The sequence below is a fragment of the Euleptes europaea genome, chromosome 13 (assembly GCF_029931775.1).
Source record: "Euleptes europaea isolate rEulEur1 chromosome 13, rEulEur1.hap1, whole genome shotgun sequence".
NCBI lineage: Eukaryota > Metazoa > Chordata > Lepidosauria > Squamata > Sphaerodactylidae > Euleptes > Euleptes europaea.
The window spans coordinates 55,077,239-55,094,747 of record NC_079324.1 but is presented as its reverse complement, the minus strand read 5'-3'; the positions used below and the strand labels follow the sequence as shown (position 1 = coordinate 55,094,747).

Below are 17,509 nucleotides of genomic sequence, written 5' to 3'. Positions count from 1 at the left end.
GTCTGAATCCCGGGCGGCAGTTGGGAAAGTTGGTCAGTGTGTATAGAGGAGGTTTTCTGTAAATTCTCACAGAACTGCAGAAAGTGACCTTGAGAGGCGCAGATAACGCTGGAGGCCTCTGGGAAAGGGAAACCACCTGGACATAAGGGGAAGGGGAGCCTGTGCCGTCTATAACAGGAGCCTATTGGAATGTATATGTCATTAGAGTTTTAGTACTTGCATCCGAGCTATGAGATTTTCTGAATGCTCCATGGAGTTACAATAAACCACTGGTGATTGCTGAACAACTACTGAGTCCCTTTGGTTATTGAAATATTGCCTGGACAATGAGAAGCCTCACACCCAGACCCCATCAGTACACATAGTGCTGCCAACAGGGTATAAAGTGCCCCTGGTAGGGATAAGCACTTTCCAGTTTAATTTCAGGTTCATTTTTTTTCTTTTTTCTTTTTTTTACAGGGCAAGCCTTTTAGTATGCAGGAATTTCAGAGGGGTTGTTCTCATTTTTGGAATTATTTTCAGGCACAATTTTCGCGTTCTGGAAATTCGGCACCCGAAAAGCACACCTTGTAGAAAAATCCATTCCTGAAATTAAAAATCTACTGACCCTTTCAATTTTTTAAAGGAAAAAAAAGGGAAGGAAGGTATGACTGACCGGCTCTCAGGGGCTTCATCGCAGCCACTGACCCTCCCTTCTCTGGGCTGCTGCAGTCAAGCCTTCCTGCTGGCAGTCGGGGCTTTTCAAAGCCTTTCAAATCATAGAAGCATAAAATTGTCAGGGACCACCAGGGTCATCTAGTCCAACCCCCTGCGCAATGCAGGAAATTCACAAGTCAATATCAGCCTTCATGGACTACAACAGCCCAGAGAAGGGCTATGGCTAGTTAGGGCCCATTGAGCCAGAATTTTAAGCCAGGTTTTCACTATGGATTTGTGCAATGTCTAAATGCAGAGGAGCTGAATCTTGGCACGTTCTCTGGCAATGCCTTCCCAGGCCACAGAGACTACAATGAAAAATGAACTACAGAATATTTTATTGCTCCCAGGTAAACTTAAAGGCCTCTGTATGTGGAAATTCCCTTTGGTCACTATGGTTAGTAGCTATTGATGGACCTCTCCTCCATGAATCAGTCTAATCCACTTTTAAAGTCATGTAACCTAATGGCCATTTCCTTTTGTCTGCTTTGAACTTACAGGGGAAGAGATGTGGCTCAGTGGTAGAGCATCTGCTTGGTATGCAGAAGGTCCCAGGTTCAATCCCCGGCATCTCCAGTTAAAGGGAGTAGGCAAGTAGGTGATGTGAAAGACCTCCACCTGAGACCCTGGAGAGCCGCTGCCGGTCTGAGGAGACAATACTGACTTGATGGACCAAGGGTCTGATTCAGTATAAGGCAGCTTCATGTGTTCAAACCAGCATTTGTCAAAGCAAACCAGGATTTCAGTGATCATCTGTGAGGTGAATGCTGGTTTCACAAACTAACCCTCGGTAAAACAATCCCTGGTTTCACGTTATATCTGAACGAGGGTTACCAACTTCCAAGTAGGGCCATGAGATCTCCTAGAGTTACAACTGAACCCAGACTAGAGAGATCTCCAGACTGGAGAAAATGGCTATTTAGGAGGGTGGCGTTATAACCTGCTGAGGTCCCTCCCCTCCTCAAACTCCACCCTCCCCAGGCTCTTGCCCTCAAATCTCCAGGAATTTCCCAACTCAAAGCTGGCAACCCTAGAACTAGACTTTTGTGTCCTTCTGGCACTGGCTGTTGACTGAATTTCCACTGGAAAGGCCCTTTCCCCCAGTGTGAAGCCCATTCTTTCCCCAGAGCTGAACCACATTTCCTGGACTCGGTTTTGCTTCAGGAAGAATAGTTAAAGTGCTCTCGAGTAGTCTGAGCAAAGAGACTGGATCAAGGCTGTTGCTGAGCCAACTATGGAGTCATGGGGGAGGAGGGAGACTGGAGTGCTACGGATGAAAAAGAGCAAATGTTTGTAATCTTAGCTGTGGCAAATTTACTAGGCCCTCTCTAAGCCCTAAGGAAAACAAGGAAGATGAAAGTTGGCTCCAGCGCCTTCTAGGAGGTGGAAGTGGCTCGGCTCTCTCCGTGCGGGTCTCAGTTGTTGACATGCTCTACCCGCTACACCCTGACACACTTTTTTTCACTAAGCAGCTTATGTTTGCAGGCAGGGGAGAATGTGACCCTTGTCTGTGGCGAAGTTTGATGCTGGGTTTAATTAACCTTATCTATGACGGCACAGACAGTACCGGTTTCCACAGTCCTGAGAGGACAGATAGTGTTCTTTGACCTAACAAGGCACTCTCCCATCCGTGAAAATTTCAGGCAGCCTTGGGATTTAACCGCAGACAGGGCTCCCAAGGTGCAGTGGGTCATTGAGTTGGGTTGCCAACCTCCAGGTGGTAGCTGGAGATCTCCTGCTATTACAACTGATCTCCAGCCGACAGAGATCAGTTCCCCTGGAGAAAATGGCCCCTTTGTCAACTGGACTCCATGGCACTGAAGTCCCTCCCTTCCCCAAACTCCGCCCTCCTCAAGCTCCGCTCCCAGAATCTCCAGGTATTTCCCAACCTGTTAGAGCTCTCTCAGCCCCACCTACCTCGCAGGTGGGGCTGCTGTTGTGGGGAGGAGAGGGACTTCAACGGGATATAATGTCAAGGAGTCCATCCTCTAAAGCAGCCATTTCCTCCAGGGGAATGTATATCTTTAGTCTGGAGGCCAGATGTAATTTCAGGAGCAACACTTTTCATAGCATGGATGGGGGTGGGGGCAGCAAAATCTACAGGAAATGTCACAACAAGCTCTGAGGCCTCAGGACTCTAGCCCAGGGCAATAACATTCTTGCCCACGGCAAAGTCATATGCCTTGTATGCAGGGACGTTTCCCACGGTCAGCCCTGCTGACTGCTTCGGGGCTTCCTTTTGATTATGCATGCCTTTTCCACCCGTCAGAGGTCACCTCGCTCTCCCTGCGTGTTTTGCCCATGTTTTACGGATGCTTTAGCCAGAATCGGGAAAATGCGGGCAAAATGCGCAGGGAGAGCGAGGCGACTTCTGATGGTTGGAAAAGGCATGCATAATCAAAAGGAAGCCCTGAAGCAGTCAGCGGGGGTGACCGTGGGAAAACGTCCCTGCATAAAAGCTTGGTCTTCAACACATGAGGCTGCCTTATACTGAACAGACCCTTGGTCTATCAAAGTCAGTATTGTCTACTCAGACAGCAGCTCTCCAGGGTCTCAGGCAGGGGTCTTTCACATCACCTACTTGCCTAGTCCCTTTAACTGGAGATGCCGGGGATTGAGCCTGGGACCTTCTGTATGCCAAGCAGAGGCTCTACCAACTGAGCCACAGCCCCTCCCGTCCAAACAGAAGTTCACTGGGTGATGTTGGGATAGTCATATTCTCACTTCAGATCTATCCATCCTGAATGTCATATGGAATGTTCAGATTTTTAGGAAATGAGCTGGATTACTCCAGATTATGTTTGAGCCCACTTGTTGCTAAAAATAATCACTCAGCAGTTATATAAATGCATCTCTCTCTCTCTCTCTCTCTCTCTCTCTCTCTCTCTCTCTTTCTTACACTTTCACCCACCCACATTTTCATCTTCCTTTTCATTCCCACCCTGATCCACTAGGGAACAAGCATGTCTTTTACTTAATTTTCTTTTATGTTAGTCCATATTTGGTCAATGGTTTCGTTGCCTTGCATTTTTGCTGTGGACTTTGCAGATGCACGTTGTATCATTTCTATCTTTTGTATATGGTATTGATATACACACCATGTACATCATTTACACATAGAATAAACTATCACATGTTTATTTTTTGCTGTCAAGTCACAGCCAATTTATGCTGGCCCTGTAGGGTTTTAAAAGACAAGAGACATTCAGAGGTTGTTTGCCATTGCCTGCCTCGGCATAGCAACCCTGGTATTCTTTGGTGGCCTCCCTTCCAAGTACTAACCAGGGCCGACCCTGCTTGGCTTCTGAGATATGAGGAGATCAAGATAGCCTGGGCCACCCAAGTCAGACCATAATGTTCAATACTGATTTATTAATGGACAATTTATTTTGCAAAATGCACACTTTTTGCTGGTAACACTCAGTGAGAGGAAAGAGGAAATGGTGCAAATCTGTAAAACGCACACACAAAAACTGGGAGTTTGAGTGGTAAAAGGCCCTTGCAGTGTGTTTACACCCAGAAGTGCTGCATCGCAACAGGCCTTTTACCAAAGCTCCCAGTTAGAGTGGTAAAAGGCCCCTTGCAATGCGGCACTTCCAGGTATAAACCGGAAATGACACAATCGCATTGGCGCGGCCACTTGCACACGATCTTTCCCTCACCTCAGCCCTCAAAACCTCCCGCCGGAGGAGAGGGGGGATCTGGCAACCCTATTGAAACAGCAAAAGGTCGAAATCACCCCTTCCTCAGCCTTGGATGTTCCCTTTATCAGAAGTCTCAGGGGAAAGCTTCCGTTTCTGAACGCAGAGAGTGCCAAAGGAGGCGCGGCGAGCGCCCGACGACGGAAAACATATGCGAGAAGATTGCATGCTTCCTCTGTATACAAACTGTGAAAAATACAGACCCCCATTGATGCTCAACAGCCGATGCATCAGAACCGGTTGACAGCTAACTATTATATAAGGCAGTTTCCTCCCAGAAGGTAGACATTTACAAATCAAAATAACTGTCATCCGTGTTGTGGGAATGCAATTTCTAGGCCGGCCTCGACTCTGCTTCCCTCCGCTCGCTGTGTTATTAACATCTCTCTCTCTCTCTCTCTCTCCTCTCTCTCTCTCTTTCTCTTCCTCCCTTTCTCCAAAGGCAGAGCCTTATTCCTCTCCATCGCCCCGACCATTTTCCGATTCAGGGCATCTCTGCCCAGTAGATGGCACTTGCATCAAGCGGTTCTCGCATGCCCGGGAAAGCGGCTCGCAGCAATAAATCCCAGACGTCAGTATAAAAGGCTGGGGTAATTGAGATCTTGTTCCAGCCAACACCATCTTGAGAACACAAAGGCAGACAGGCCCGGCGCTTTGGCAGCAGGGAGGGCTCCGCAGGGAGGGCCCCCGCCGCTTTCGAGCGCAGGCCTTTTGCTGAAAGCCGATAATGTGGCTGCCTTGAGTGGTAACAGGCGGTGGCGTGAGGTTCAAAACAAAAATATAAAGCAGAAACCGAGCGGCAAGCTCGTTCCGGGGGACGGCAGCTCTCCATGAGCTTTGTTCGCATGCCACTCAGGCCAAGCCTGCCGCTGGGATGGGCACGTGGTGGTTTAGGGTTGCCAGCCTCCAGGTGGGGCCTGGAGATCTCCCAGAATTACAACTGGTCTCCAGATAGGGTTTACTGTTGCCAACCTCCAGGTCCTAGCTGGAGATCTCCTGCTATTACAACTGATCTCCAGCTGATAGAGATCAGTTCCCGTGGAGAAAATGGCCACTTTGGCAATTGGACTCTATGGCATTGAACATAAGAAAGGCCATGCTGGATCAGACCAAGGCCCATCAAGTCCAGCAGTCTGTTCACACAGTGGCCAACCAGGGGCCTCTAGGAAGCCCACAAACAAGATGAGTGCAATAGCATTATCCTGCCTGTGTTCCAAAGCATCTAATATAATAGGCATGCTCCTCTGGTCCTGGAGATAATTGAAGTCACTCCCCTCCCCAAACCCTGCCCTCCTCAGGCTCTGCCCTAGAAACCTCCTCACTGGTGGAAAAGAGGGTCCTTGCAACCCTAATAGGGATGTCATCCTCCAGGTGGTGGCTGGAAATCTCCCGTTATCGCAACTGATCTCCAGCTGATAAATATCTGTTACCCTGGAGAAACTTGCCGCTTTGGCAATTGGAACGGTGGCATTATATTCTCTCCCCTCTCCAAGCCCCGCCCTCCTCAGGCTCCACCCCCAAAATATCCAGCTGTTTACCAACCCAGATCTGGCAACCCTTTCTCCAGACCTTAGTTCCTAGGAATGCCAGCTTCCTGGTGGGACCTGGGCATCCCCTGGAATTACGACTCATCTCCAGACAACAGAGATCAGTTTCACTGGAGAAAATGAATGCTTTGGAGGGTGGACTCTATGGCATTGTACCCTACCTGAAATCCCTAAAATAGGTTGTCAGAACTTGGAAGTGAAACGGAGTTGGCCAGTGTTAGCAATTTGATGGGAGACCAACAAGGAAGACCAGGGTTTCTCTGCAGAGGAAAGCAATGGCAAACCACCTCTGCTTGTCTCTTGCCTCGAAAACTTCCTGAGGGGTATCCATAAGTCAGTTGCAACTGGACAATAAATTATTATTAATGGGGGGGGGGAATCCTCCACAAGAAAACAGAAAATGGTGTAAATGTAGAAAGGCAGTGCAGTGGTTAGAGGGACTCATTAGGATCTGGGGGGACTCTGGTTCAAATCCCCATTCTGCCATGGAAGCTTGCTGGGTGATAGGGTTGCCAGGTCCCTCTTCACCATCAGTGGGAGGGTTTTGGGGCGGAGCCTGAGGAGGGTGGGGTTTTGGGAGGGGAGGGACTTCAATGCCATAGAGTCCAATGGCCAAAGCGGCCATTTTCTCCAGGGGAACTGATCTCTATTGGCTGGAGATCAGTTGTAATAGCCGGAGATGTCCAGCTAGTACCTGGAGGTTGGCAACCCTACTGGGTGACCTTGGGCCAGTCACACAATCTCAGCCTTACCTTCCTCCCCAGCAGTGGAAAAGATCTTCCATGCAAGGTTATAGTGTGGATAAAATAGAGACAAGGAGAAGGGTATATGCCTTTGGGTCTTCACTGGGGAGAAAGACAGAGTATAAATGAAGTAAATAAATAAATAACCATAGGCTGGATCTGCTCAAGAGCAATTGAAACAGGAATTTCTCAGCCAAAAGATGGGGGGTTTTTTTGGTAAAACTTGGCACTGTCACTAATTTTAGCATGACAGGCCCCTTTTCTAGGGTTGCCAGGCCCAGGTTGGGAAACCCATGGAGATTTTGGGGTGGAGTCTGCAGAGGATGGCGTTTGGGGAGGGAAGGGACTTCAGTAGGGTATAGTGTCATAGAGGCCATCTTCCAAAGCAGCCATTTTCTCCAGGGGAACTAATGTCTGTCAGTTGGAGATCAATTGAAATCCCAGGAGGTCTCCAGCCCCCATCTGGGGGTTAGTAAATCTATACTTTCCATAGGCACAGAAACAAAGTATGCTGAAAAGATGGCTGTCCAAGCTGGAAACTAGGGTTGCCAGGTCCCTCTTTTCCTCCGGCAGGAGGCTTTCACGTTTAAGCGACGCATGCTTTTAAGCGTTTAAGCGTAGTGTTTAAGCATCACGTTTAAGCGACGCACACGCGGCACTTCCAGTTTAGAACCAGAAGTGCCGCCTCGCAAAGGGCCTTTACCTGTTAGTTTGAGTGGTAAAGCGGCCCTTTACCACTCGAACTAAGAGCTATAAGGCCCCTCGCAAGGTGGAACTTCCGGTTCTAAACCGGAAGTGCGGTGCGCGGTATGCAAGCGCGCATGCACATTTGCCTGCTGACCCTCAGGTGGTCGGCGGGCAGAGGGGGCAATTGCCGGGGGTTTGCCCGCCACCAGCGGGCACCTGGCAACCCTACTGGAAACCCATCCAGGCTCCAAAAAGTATTTTGGATACTGAACATAATTCCTCCCCTTTCTGCCTTCCATTCAGACTTGCAAGACTGCTTAGTATATGTAGAGGACCTAATTTTTTATTTTTATTTCCCCCCCCCCCCCAGTGATTCTGCACAGCTGATGAACAACAAAGGGGCATTTTTTGACCTCTGTGCTGCCTGAAATGGGATCATGTTTTCCAAGTCAACAGCAGTCACCGATGTGTGCTTAACTCTCTCAGGGCTCATTGGCATACCGCAGCAAGCAGAAGTCTGAGTTTATTTTGGAAGAGCTCACTGAGTAAAGAAGCTCTTTTCCTGCCATTTCACTACATAACTAAACAATGGTGTAATCTCAAAGGAGCGAAGCTAAAAATTCTTCCGGTGCATTCGAAGGCCAAAGAAAAAGCCACTACTACTCACAAACTTTTACATTCAAATTTCCAAAATTATAGGGTTGCCAAATGCCCTGGTTGCCTAGATTTTGGGCGTACCACCAGGAGTGTGTTTTAGTAGGGTTGCCAACCTCCAGGTACTAGCTGTCCTGCTATTACAACTGATCTCCAACCAATAGAGATCAGTTCACCTGGAGAAAATGGCCACTTTGGCAATTGGACTCCATGGCATTGAAGTCCCTCCCCAAACCCTGCCCTCTTCAGGCTCTGCCCCCCAAATCTCCCGCCGGTGATGAAAAGGGACCTGGCAACCCTATGTTTTAGCCATTAGCTAACAGGGATTCCAAACTTGCTTTCTTTTTAAAAAAAAAAAAAGTTAAGCCAACGTGGTGTAATGGTTAAGAATGATAGTTTGGAGCGGTGGACTCTGATCTGGAGAACTGGGTTTGATTCCCCACTTCTCCACATGAGTGGTGGAGGCTAATCTGGTGAACCGGGTTGGTTTCCCCACTCCTCCACATGCCAGCTGGGTGACCTTGGGCAAGTCACACTCTCAGCCCCACCTACCTCCCAGGGTGTCTGTTGTGGGGAGGGGAAGGGAAAGTAATTGTAAGCTAGTTTGATTCTCCCTTAAGTGGTAGAGAAAAGTCAACATATAAAAACCAACTCTTCTTCTTCGAAAGTCTCTAGTCTTCTTGCACAAGACAAAGTGGGCACGGTCTTCTGCCTATTCATGTGAAACAAATCTATACCTGCCTTGCATTCTTTTAGCCACCGAGGGAAATCATAGCTACAACTGACACAGCAACTAACAACTTTGCTATGGCCTGCAAAGAAAACAGGGCCAAACAGAGAAGTGAGAAGATGCTTTTGCTGTTCTTTCCTCTACTTTCTTGTGGTAATTACTATCAGGAGCTAGCGCAAAGCAATTGATAGGCAATGCAGCAATTAATTTGCACGTTTAGCAAATAACCTGCTTACTTAGCAAATAATATGCATCACAAGCAAAGCAAAATGGCTGAATTTAGAAAACGTATGTATTGCAGCCCTTCAAAAGGACGCATTATCATAGAAACAAATTCCTTCAATTCTGTGATATGTTTTTTCACATTCCAGCATCCTCGGAGACAGTTTTTTGTCAGCAGGATGCCACAACTAGAGAAGGGCTCCACAGAAGCAGGAAGCACCTGGGTAATCAGATCAGTGGGGTCTGGCAGCCAATCAGCAACTTCGTCCCAGGCAGCACTGGGGTCAGGATCTAGAACATTAGCTGAGAATGCTAGGAAGGACACTAGGGTTGCCAGGTCCCTCTTTGCCACTGGCGGGAGGTTTTTTGGGCAGAGCCTGAGGAGGGAAGGGTTTGGGGAGAGGAGGGGCTTCAATGTCATGGAGTCCAATTGCCAAAGTGGCCATTTTCTCCAGGGGAACTGATCTCTATTGGCTGCAGATCAGTTGTAATAGCAGGAGATCTCCAGCTTGTACCTGGACGTTGGCAACCCTAAAGGACACACTGACCAATACAAAGCAGTTGAAATTGCGAGACTCCTAACTATACCTGAGGTTTAAATAAGAACATAAGAAAAGCCATGCTGGATCAGACCAAGGCCCACTAGCAGTCTGTTCACTCAGTGGCCAACCAGGGGCCTCTAGGAAGCCCACAAGCAAGACGTTCCACAGCACCTAATATAATAGGCATGCTCCTCTGATCCTGGAGAGAATAGGTAAGCATCATGACTAGCATCCATTTTTACTAGTAGCCATGGATAACCCTCTCCTCCATGAACATGTCCACTCCCCTCTTAAAGGCTTCGAAGTAGGGCTGTCGATTTGGTTCCATCTGAACTGAAAAACAGCCGAATTTTCCCCAATTCAGCGGTTTTCAGTTCGGATGGAGCCGAATTCAAAAAAAGGTGGGAAAACAGCGAGCCAAATTTGGCGAGTTCGGGGACCCTTTCATTCTCCCACGGCCAATGGTGGCCAATCTGGGTCTTCTTCTGGCCAATCAGAACATGGATTCTCCCTTTTGAATTGGCCAGGAGAAGAGTATAAAAACTCCCGTCCTCCCGTCCCGTCCCGGGTCTGGAACTCATTTCCTTCCATTTTGGTGGTGCTGCTCCTGACTCTGAGAGATCCCGATTCCTGCTTACTGGAATAGGACTGGATTGTATTTACTTCTCGTCCCTGCTCCTGCTGGAAGACATCCACACAGTTTGATTTTTGGGGTTTTTCTCTATACCTTTTCTCCTGTGTGTGTGTGGGGGAAGCAGATTCTGTGTGGGGGGAGCAGTTTCTGTGGGTGGGGGGAAGCCAAAGGGGGGTTTGCCTGTTCTGCCGTGTGTTTGTCCCCGCTCACCTCTGCGGGAGTTTAAGTTCTGCTTTTTTTCTGCCCGTGGCCTGCCCACCCTTGCCTGGAGTCCGTGCGGCAGTGCGCGAGTGTGAGTCTCTCCCTCCGCTTGCCAACTGCCCCGCCTCCTCCTTGGGTCGTTTGTAGGTGGTTGAGCCAAGCCGTACTGGCTTGAGGGGGGGATTTGGTGCCTGCTCGCCTTTATTTGGGGTTGAGCCGAGCCATACTGGTTTGAGGGGGGGTTGCCTGTTCTGCCGGGGGGGGGGTTGTGCCCGCTCACCAATGCGGGAGTTTGCGTTCTGCTTTTTTTCTGCCCGTGGCCTGACCACCCTCGCCTGGAGTTGAGTCCATGCGGCAGTGCGCACGTGTGAGTCTCTCCCTCTGCTCACCAACCACCCCACCTCCTCCTTGGGTCGTTTGTAGATGGTTGAGCCGAGCAGTGGTGGCTTGAGGGGGGGGATTTGGTGCCCACTTACCTTTATTTGGGGTTGAGCCAATCCGTTCTGGTTTGAGGGGGGTTGCCTGCTCTGTTTTCAGCTACACTGGAAGTTTGGGACCTCTACCTCCAAAAATGCCCCCCCCCAGAGCCGCGGAAAGGCGCAATTGTGTTTTTAATGGCTTTATTCCAATGGGCAGATCGGGGGACCCTCTTCCGGGCCCCATAACTTCGGACCCCCTGACCCAAGCTTCACAAAACGTGGGGGTTCTTGCAAGAAGGGTCCCCTCAAGCTACACTGAAAGTTTGGGACCTCTTCCTCCAAAAATGCCCCCCCCGGAGCCGCAGAAAGGCGCGAATGTGTTTTTAATGGCTTTAAATGGTCGAATTTATTCGTGAACTCCAAACTTGGTGCTGAATTCCACAAATTCGAATCGGGGGAGTTCGGACTTCGGCATTTCCTGAATAAAAACTGGCTGAATTTTGCCGAATCTGAATTTTACCGATTTTTTTTTCCCAACAGCCCTACTTCCAAGTTGCCAGCCATCACCACATCCTGGGGCAGGGAGTTCCACAATTTAACTACACGTAGTGTGAATAAACACTTCATTTTATCTGTTTTGAATCTCTCACCCTCCAGCTTCAACAGATGACCTCGCATTCGAGGATTTGAGGAGGGGAGGGACTTCAATGCCATAGAGTCCAATTGCCAAAGTGGGCATTTTCTCCAGGTGAACTGATCTCTATCAACTGGAGATCAGTTGTAATATCAGAATATCTCCAGCTAGTGCCTGGAAGTTGGCAACTTTACTCAGGCCTCATCCTGAAAGGAGTTAGATGGGACATGGCTCTGTGAAGAGTTTTATATTCAGGAGTTGCAGAATAAGGCAATGATGATCTCCAAGCAACAGACATCAGTTCCCCTGGAGAAAACAGCTGCTTTGGAGGGTGGACTTTATGGCATTATACCCCCAATGAGGCTCATCCTTTCCCTAAACCCTACCCTCTCCAGACTCTACCCCCCAAATCTCCAGGAGTTTCCAACCCAGAATTGGCAACCCTATGATGGAGCTGACCTTTGCATCCCAGGCCCGCTTGGTCACTTTTTGGTGCCTCTCGTTGACCACTGCAGGGAACAGGATGTTGAGGTGGATGGGACATCGCTCTGATGAGGGTGAGGGGCCGTGGCTCAGTGGTAGAGCATCTGCTTGGCATGCAGAAGGTCACAGGTTCAGTCCCCGGCATCTCCAGTTAAAGGGACTAGGCAGTAGGTGATGTGAAAGACCTGAGACCCCTGGAGAGCTGCTGCTGGTCTGAGTAGACAATACTGACCTTGATGGACCAAGGGTCTGATTCAGTATAAGGCAGCTTCATGTGTTCATGTGATCTAGCATGGCTCGTCTTACATCCTTCTGTTCATGTTAATTCCAGCCATGAATCAGTCTGAAAACATCTTTTTGAAAATCTGAAGCAATATGGCAGGGAATTTTTGTTCTAAAATAATTAATGCTTGGTATTTTCTATAAATATAGCTATTTCCACTGTGTAGCTTCAGCCCTGAGAAAAATAAGACTCCTCTGTATTTTATGTTTCTCAGTCTGAACAACCCAGTAGAAATAACATGTAATGCAAACCTTTTGGGGCTGTGCTATTTAACCCAGTAATTTCTGTGGTCAGAAGTTACTAGATTGCTGGAGAGCACAGTTCAAGTCCAACAAGATCACAGAATCATAGAATCATAGAGTTGGGGCCATATAGGCCATCTAGTCCAACCCCCTGCTCATGCAGGATCTGCCTAGCTCTCTGGGTAGGGTTGCCAGGTTTCCCCCCTCTCAATCAGTGGGAGGTTTTAGGGGGCGAGGCTGGAGTGTCCATGGGCATGGGTGGGCCCGGCACATGATGACATCACTTCCGGTTTTACTTCCGGAAGAGACGCATTACTGCGGCTGATTTAACAGTCCCGGAGTTTGAGTGTTAAGTCGGCTGCGACAATGTGGCAATTCCAGATGTAAAACCGGAAGTGATGCCATTATATGCGCATATACACACAGTTGCTGCTCCGGAGCAGCTCGGTGGATTGGCAGGCAATTGCCTGCCAAAACCACCCACCTGGCAACCCTATCTCCAGGGTATAAGCTTTTGAGAGATAAAGCTCCTCTATCTGACAAAGGGAGTTTTGACTCTCAAGAGCTTATACTCTGGACATCTTGATGGTCTTTGTGGTGCTTCTGGATTCGAACCTTGCTTTTCTACTGCAGAGCAACACTGTTATCCATCCGAAACTGGACTGCAGGAATGTATGAGAACTGTAGGTTTCTTGGCCTTCTGATTAATAAGGGAGGCTGCAAAAATTCCCATCAAGCCTGGCAGAAAGTAGGGTTGCCAACCTCTAGGTGCTGCCTGGAGAGCTCCCGCTATTACAACTGATCTCAAGGCGATAAAGATCAGTTCCCTTGGAGAAAATGTCCGCTTTGGCCATTTGACTCTACTGCATTGAAGTCCCTTCCCTCTCCAAACCCCGCCCTCCTCTGGCACCGCCCCAAAAACCTCCAGGTAATTCCCAACGCAGAGCTGGCAACCCTAGCAGGAAGTCATGCAGGAGAAGACAAGTCCCAGGCATAGTCTATCCTCTTTATGAAGAGTCATTCCCCATTCTTCAGAAAGGTCAGGTTTGTGGTTGGGTAAGGGTGAAACAGGCAAGGAAGGTCACCTTCTTTGTGTATGTGCATGTATGCATTTTGCAAGCATCCTATCAAACACTCGTAAATACCCATTAAGTATTTTTGAGCATCCGATAAGGAAGCTCAACAAAAACATGAGCAGATTTGGGTCAAGAATGGAACTTCTCACCCTTCGCTAGGCTAGTGTTATATTATTGGGCGAAAACGCATGGTCGCTTTAGCCTCCTTTATTCCCTGTTTCAGCCAGGAATCAGCCAGGATCGAACACATGCGTTTTCGCCGAACCTGCATTAGATCCTGGCTGAATCCTGGCTGAAACAGGGAATAAAGGAGGCTAAAGGGACCATGCGTTTTCGCCCATTGTCTCAATGAAAACAGATGGGAAGGCGCTGCAGAGACAGAGAGAACAGCTTGCTTCAAGTTACTCTAATCTGTGATTTCCTGAGTGAGCTGAGATTTGCAGCAAGCCCCCCACCCCGAAACCACGACTTCAGCTCTTACCCCAACACTCTACACACCAGCTCTTTCTTTCTGCATTCGATTGGATGCCCTAGAGGACTTCCTGGGTTGTTGTTGTTTTTTCCCTACAGTGACATGTCTTTGACAGCAAGGTGAAGAATACAACCTCCCCTGCCCGACTTTGTCAGGTTAATGTTATTAACTCCGGCTTGGTTGTGTTCACTGACCAAGTGACAGAATGGCAGGGATAATTCCTTGCATGTGTTTAGTATGTCTTTGGCAGGTGTCGAGGTGCATTCTCTACCTTGTCACTCATCCGAGTACCCTTTAGATAGTTATTATTTCATGTAATTATGATTACTACATGCTGATGTGCCACCGTTATGAATAGCCTCTGGCTGCCGTCACTCTCTAAGGTTTGATGTGGAAGGATGACTTGTCAAGAAAGCACCACAGGCTGTGAAATTGCTGCATTGCTCTGGATGAAAGGGGGAAGATGCTCACAGGCGCTGAGAGTGAATGTCTGAATGGTCAACCAGATTATGCTCGTTCAATGGGAGGGGCCGTGGCTCAGTGATAGAGCATCTGCTTGGCATGCAGAAGGTCCCAGGTTCAATCCCCGGCAACTCCAGTTAAAGGGACTAGGCAAGTAGGTGATAGGAAAGACCTCGGCCTGAGACCCTGGAGAGGGGCCATGGCTCAGTGGTAGAGCATCTGCTTGGCATGCAGAAGGTCTCAGGTTCAATCCCCAGCATCTCCAGTTCAAGGGACTAGGCAAGTAGGTGATGGGAAAGACCTCTGCCTGAGACCCTGGAGAGCCGCTGTCAATCTGAGTAGACAATACTGACTTGGATGGACAGAGGGTCTGATTCAGTAGAAGGCAGCTTCATGTGTTCATGTGTTCAGACTAGCAGTCATCATTTTATCCTTGTCAGCAAATGCCACACGTTTGTTATTCTTGGAATGGAGCTACTTCGTTTTGTCCATGATGATGACATCTCCTTTCAAAAGAAAGCATGATCAAATCCTAGCATACATTAAGGAAATTTCACTGATCCTACCTTAACTTCAACAATCAACAGCAAGCACAAAGCAACTGGTGGACAACATTGTTTGATTAGCACAATTAGCTAAATAAATAATGTGTAATTAGGCTGCAGTTTGGGGAAATGGAAATCAGCCCTACTTCAGTACCCAGCGTGAGAACCACTGTTCTCCAGGAATATGCAGGAACAGAAGGAAACTAGAACACAGTACCAATTAATTCAAGTACTTGAAGGGCTGTCATATACAGGATGGTGCTTTGTTTTCTGTTGCCCCAGAAGGTCGGACCAGAACCAACGGGTTGAAATTAAATCAAAAATTTCCATCTAGAGTAGACATTAGGAAGAACTTTCTAACAGTGCGGTTCCTCAGTGGAACAGGCTTCCTCGGGAGGTGGTAAGCGCTCCTTCCCTGGAGGTCTTTAAGCAGAGGTTAGATGGCCATCTGTCAGCAATGCTGATTCTATGACCTTAGGCAGATCATGAGAGGGAGGGCATCTTGGGCATCTTCTGGGCATGGAGTAGGGGTCGCTGGGGCTGTGTGGGGGAGGTAGTTGTGAATGTCCTGCATTGTGCAGGGGGTTGGACTAGATGACCCTGGTGGTCCTTCCAACTCTGTGATTCTATGATTCTAATTCATACAGCCGTAGCTAACTCTATTCCCTTTGGTGATGTGAATGCATCCTCTCCGGGTATTTGTTTGACAGAGAACAAGAGGTGAAGGGAAGACAGCAAGGGGGGGGGGGAAGCTGCAACCAATTCTGACATGTTTTAGTATTCCTGGGGGAACGTGCTGCCAACTGCCGCTCTCCCCCTTTTTCACAGTCCTTGCAAACATTAATAAGATCTGTCAGCACAGATAAAAGGCAAACATTCAGTCAAACTAATTAAGTATCACTTTAATAATCTAATATTTAAATTCAGGCTCCTGCATCAGGCTGAGTAATCAAACGTTTCATGTATGCTTTAAACGTCAGGAGAACCGCACGGGAATCGCTCAATAGGGGGTTTAATTGTCAATCTGCTCGCGACAAAGAAAAGCTGGATTCGCAGCCCTGGCAAGAAGCAAAGATGGAGATTCTCTAGCGATTCCATTGAAATCGATAGGCATTCATCATCTCACCTGAATTAAATGACCTGGCCAGATTTTTCTTTACTCACTGCCAGTTGCTGGAACTAGGAGGATGTTAAACCTCCCCCTTTCCAATAAAGTCTTACTTGAAAGATTTATATCCTACCTTTCTACCCATGGTCCCCATGGCTATTTATGAACAATTTTAACTCAACGCAAAAATAAAATATGTTCCAATGGTCCCTGTTCATCTACTTTCTGTCCCTGGGAGATTATGGGCCCAAATCTGCCTTCCTTCTGCACTAAGTGGAATTGCTGATGTTTATTTATTTCTTATTTACAACATTTATATCCCACCTTTCAGCCCAAACAGGGCCACCTAGGCAGCTAAAAATTAGAAGCAGAACATTAGAAAACATATACAACAAAATAAAATTCAACAGAGATAAATGTAAAGTTCTGCATTTAGGTAGGAAAAATCAAATGCATAACTATAGGATGAGGGAGACTTGTCTTGGCGGTAGCACATGCAAAAAGGACCTAGGGGGTCTTAGTAGATCCAGTGCCGGATTTACGTATAAGCTAAAGAAGCTATAGCTTAGGGCCCCACTCTTTTGGGCCCCCCAAAAAAATTTAAAGGAAAAAAAACGATGTACATTTCCAAAATATAAGATAAAAAACTTATTACTATTAATATACTTCTACTTAATTGTATTTCAGTTCAACAATTACTTTGATAAAATACATATTTTGTTATGTGCAAATGGCTTTAGATACCTATTAGGTCCATAAATTACCATATAGCATATATTCAACACAAAAAACAGCAACAGTTTGTTGTTGACCAATTACAGCTGGACATATAAAGGGCCCCATTACCTTCAGTAGCTTAGGGCCTCATCAAACCTAAATCCGGCCCTGAGTAGATCATACACTGAACATGAGTCAGCAGTGTAATGCAGTAGCTTAAAAGGCAAATGCGATTTTGGGCTGCATCAACAGAAGTATAGTGTCCAGATCACATAAAGCGATAGTGTCACTTTTCTCTGCTGGAGGTACTAGCTGGAGATCTCCTGCTAATTTACCTGATCTCCAGCCGATAGAGATCAGATCACCTGGAGACAAATGGCCGCTTTGGCCATTGGACTCTATGGCATTGAAGTCTCTCCCCTCCACAAACCCCGCCCTCCTCAGGCTCTGCCCCAAAAATCTCCAGGTATTTCCCAACCCTGAGCTGGCAACCTTAAAGAAAGCTCTCTCTCAGGTTGCCACCTGTCTATGGAGGTCCCTGTCCTCCACAGGCTCCACCACCCAAATCTCCACAAACTTCCCAACATGGAGCTGGCAACCCTAGCTCCAACCCCTCTGCTGGCCAGGGGGGACTGGCAACCTTATCCTTTCACCCCGCCACAACTGAAGAGCTAATGTCTGAAGTGTTTTCCATCCTGCCCAACTGAGCCT

General features: G+C 47.9%; 1 non-coding gene across 1 annotated transcript; it reads left to right on the top strand.

The window, feature by feature from the left end:
• Positions 1 to 1,200: 1,200 nt before the first annotated feature.
• Positions 1,201 to 1,272, top strand: TRNAT-GGU (transfer RNA threonine (anticodon GGU)). Its single transcript has one exon. It is a non-coding gene; the product is annotated as a tRNA-Thr (tRNA).
• Positions 1,273 to 17,509: the final 16,237 nt, after the last annotated feature.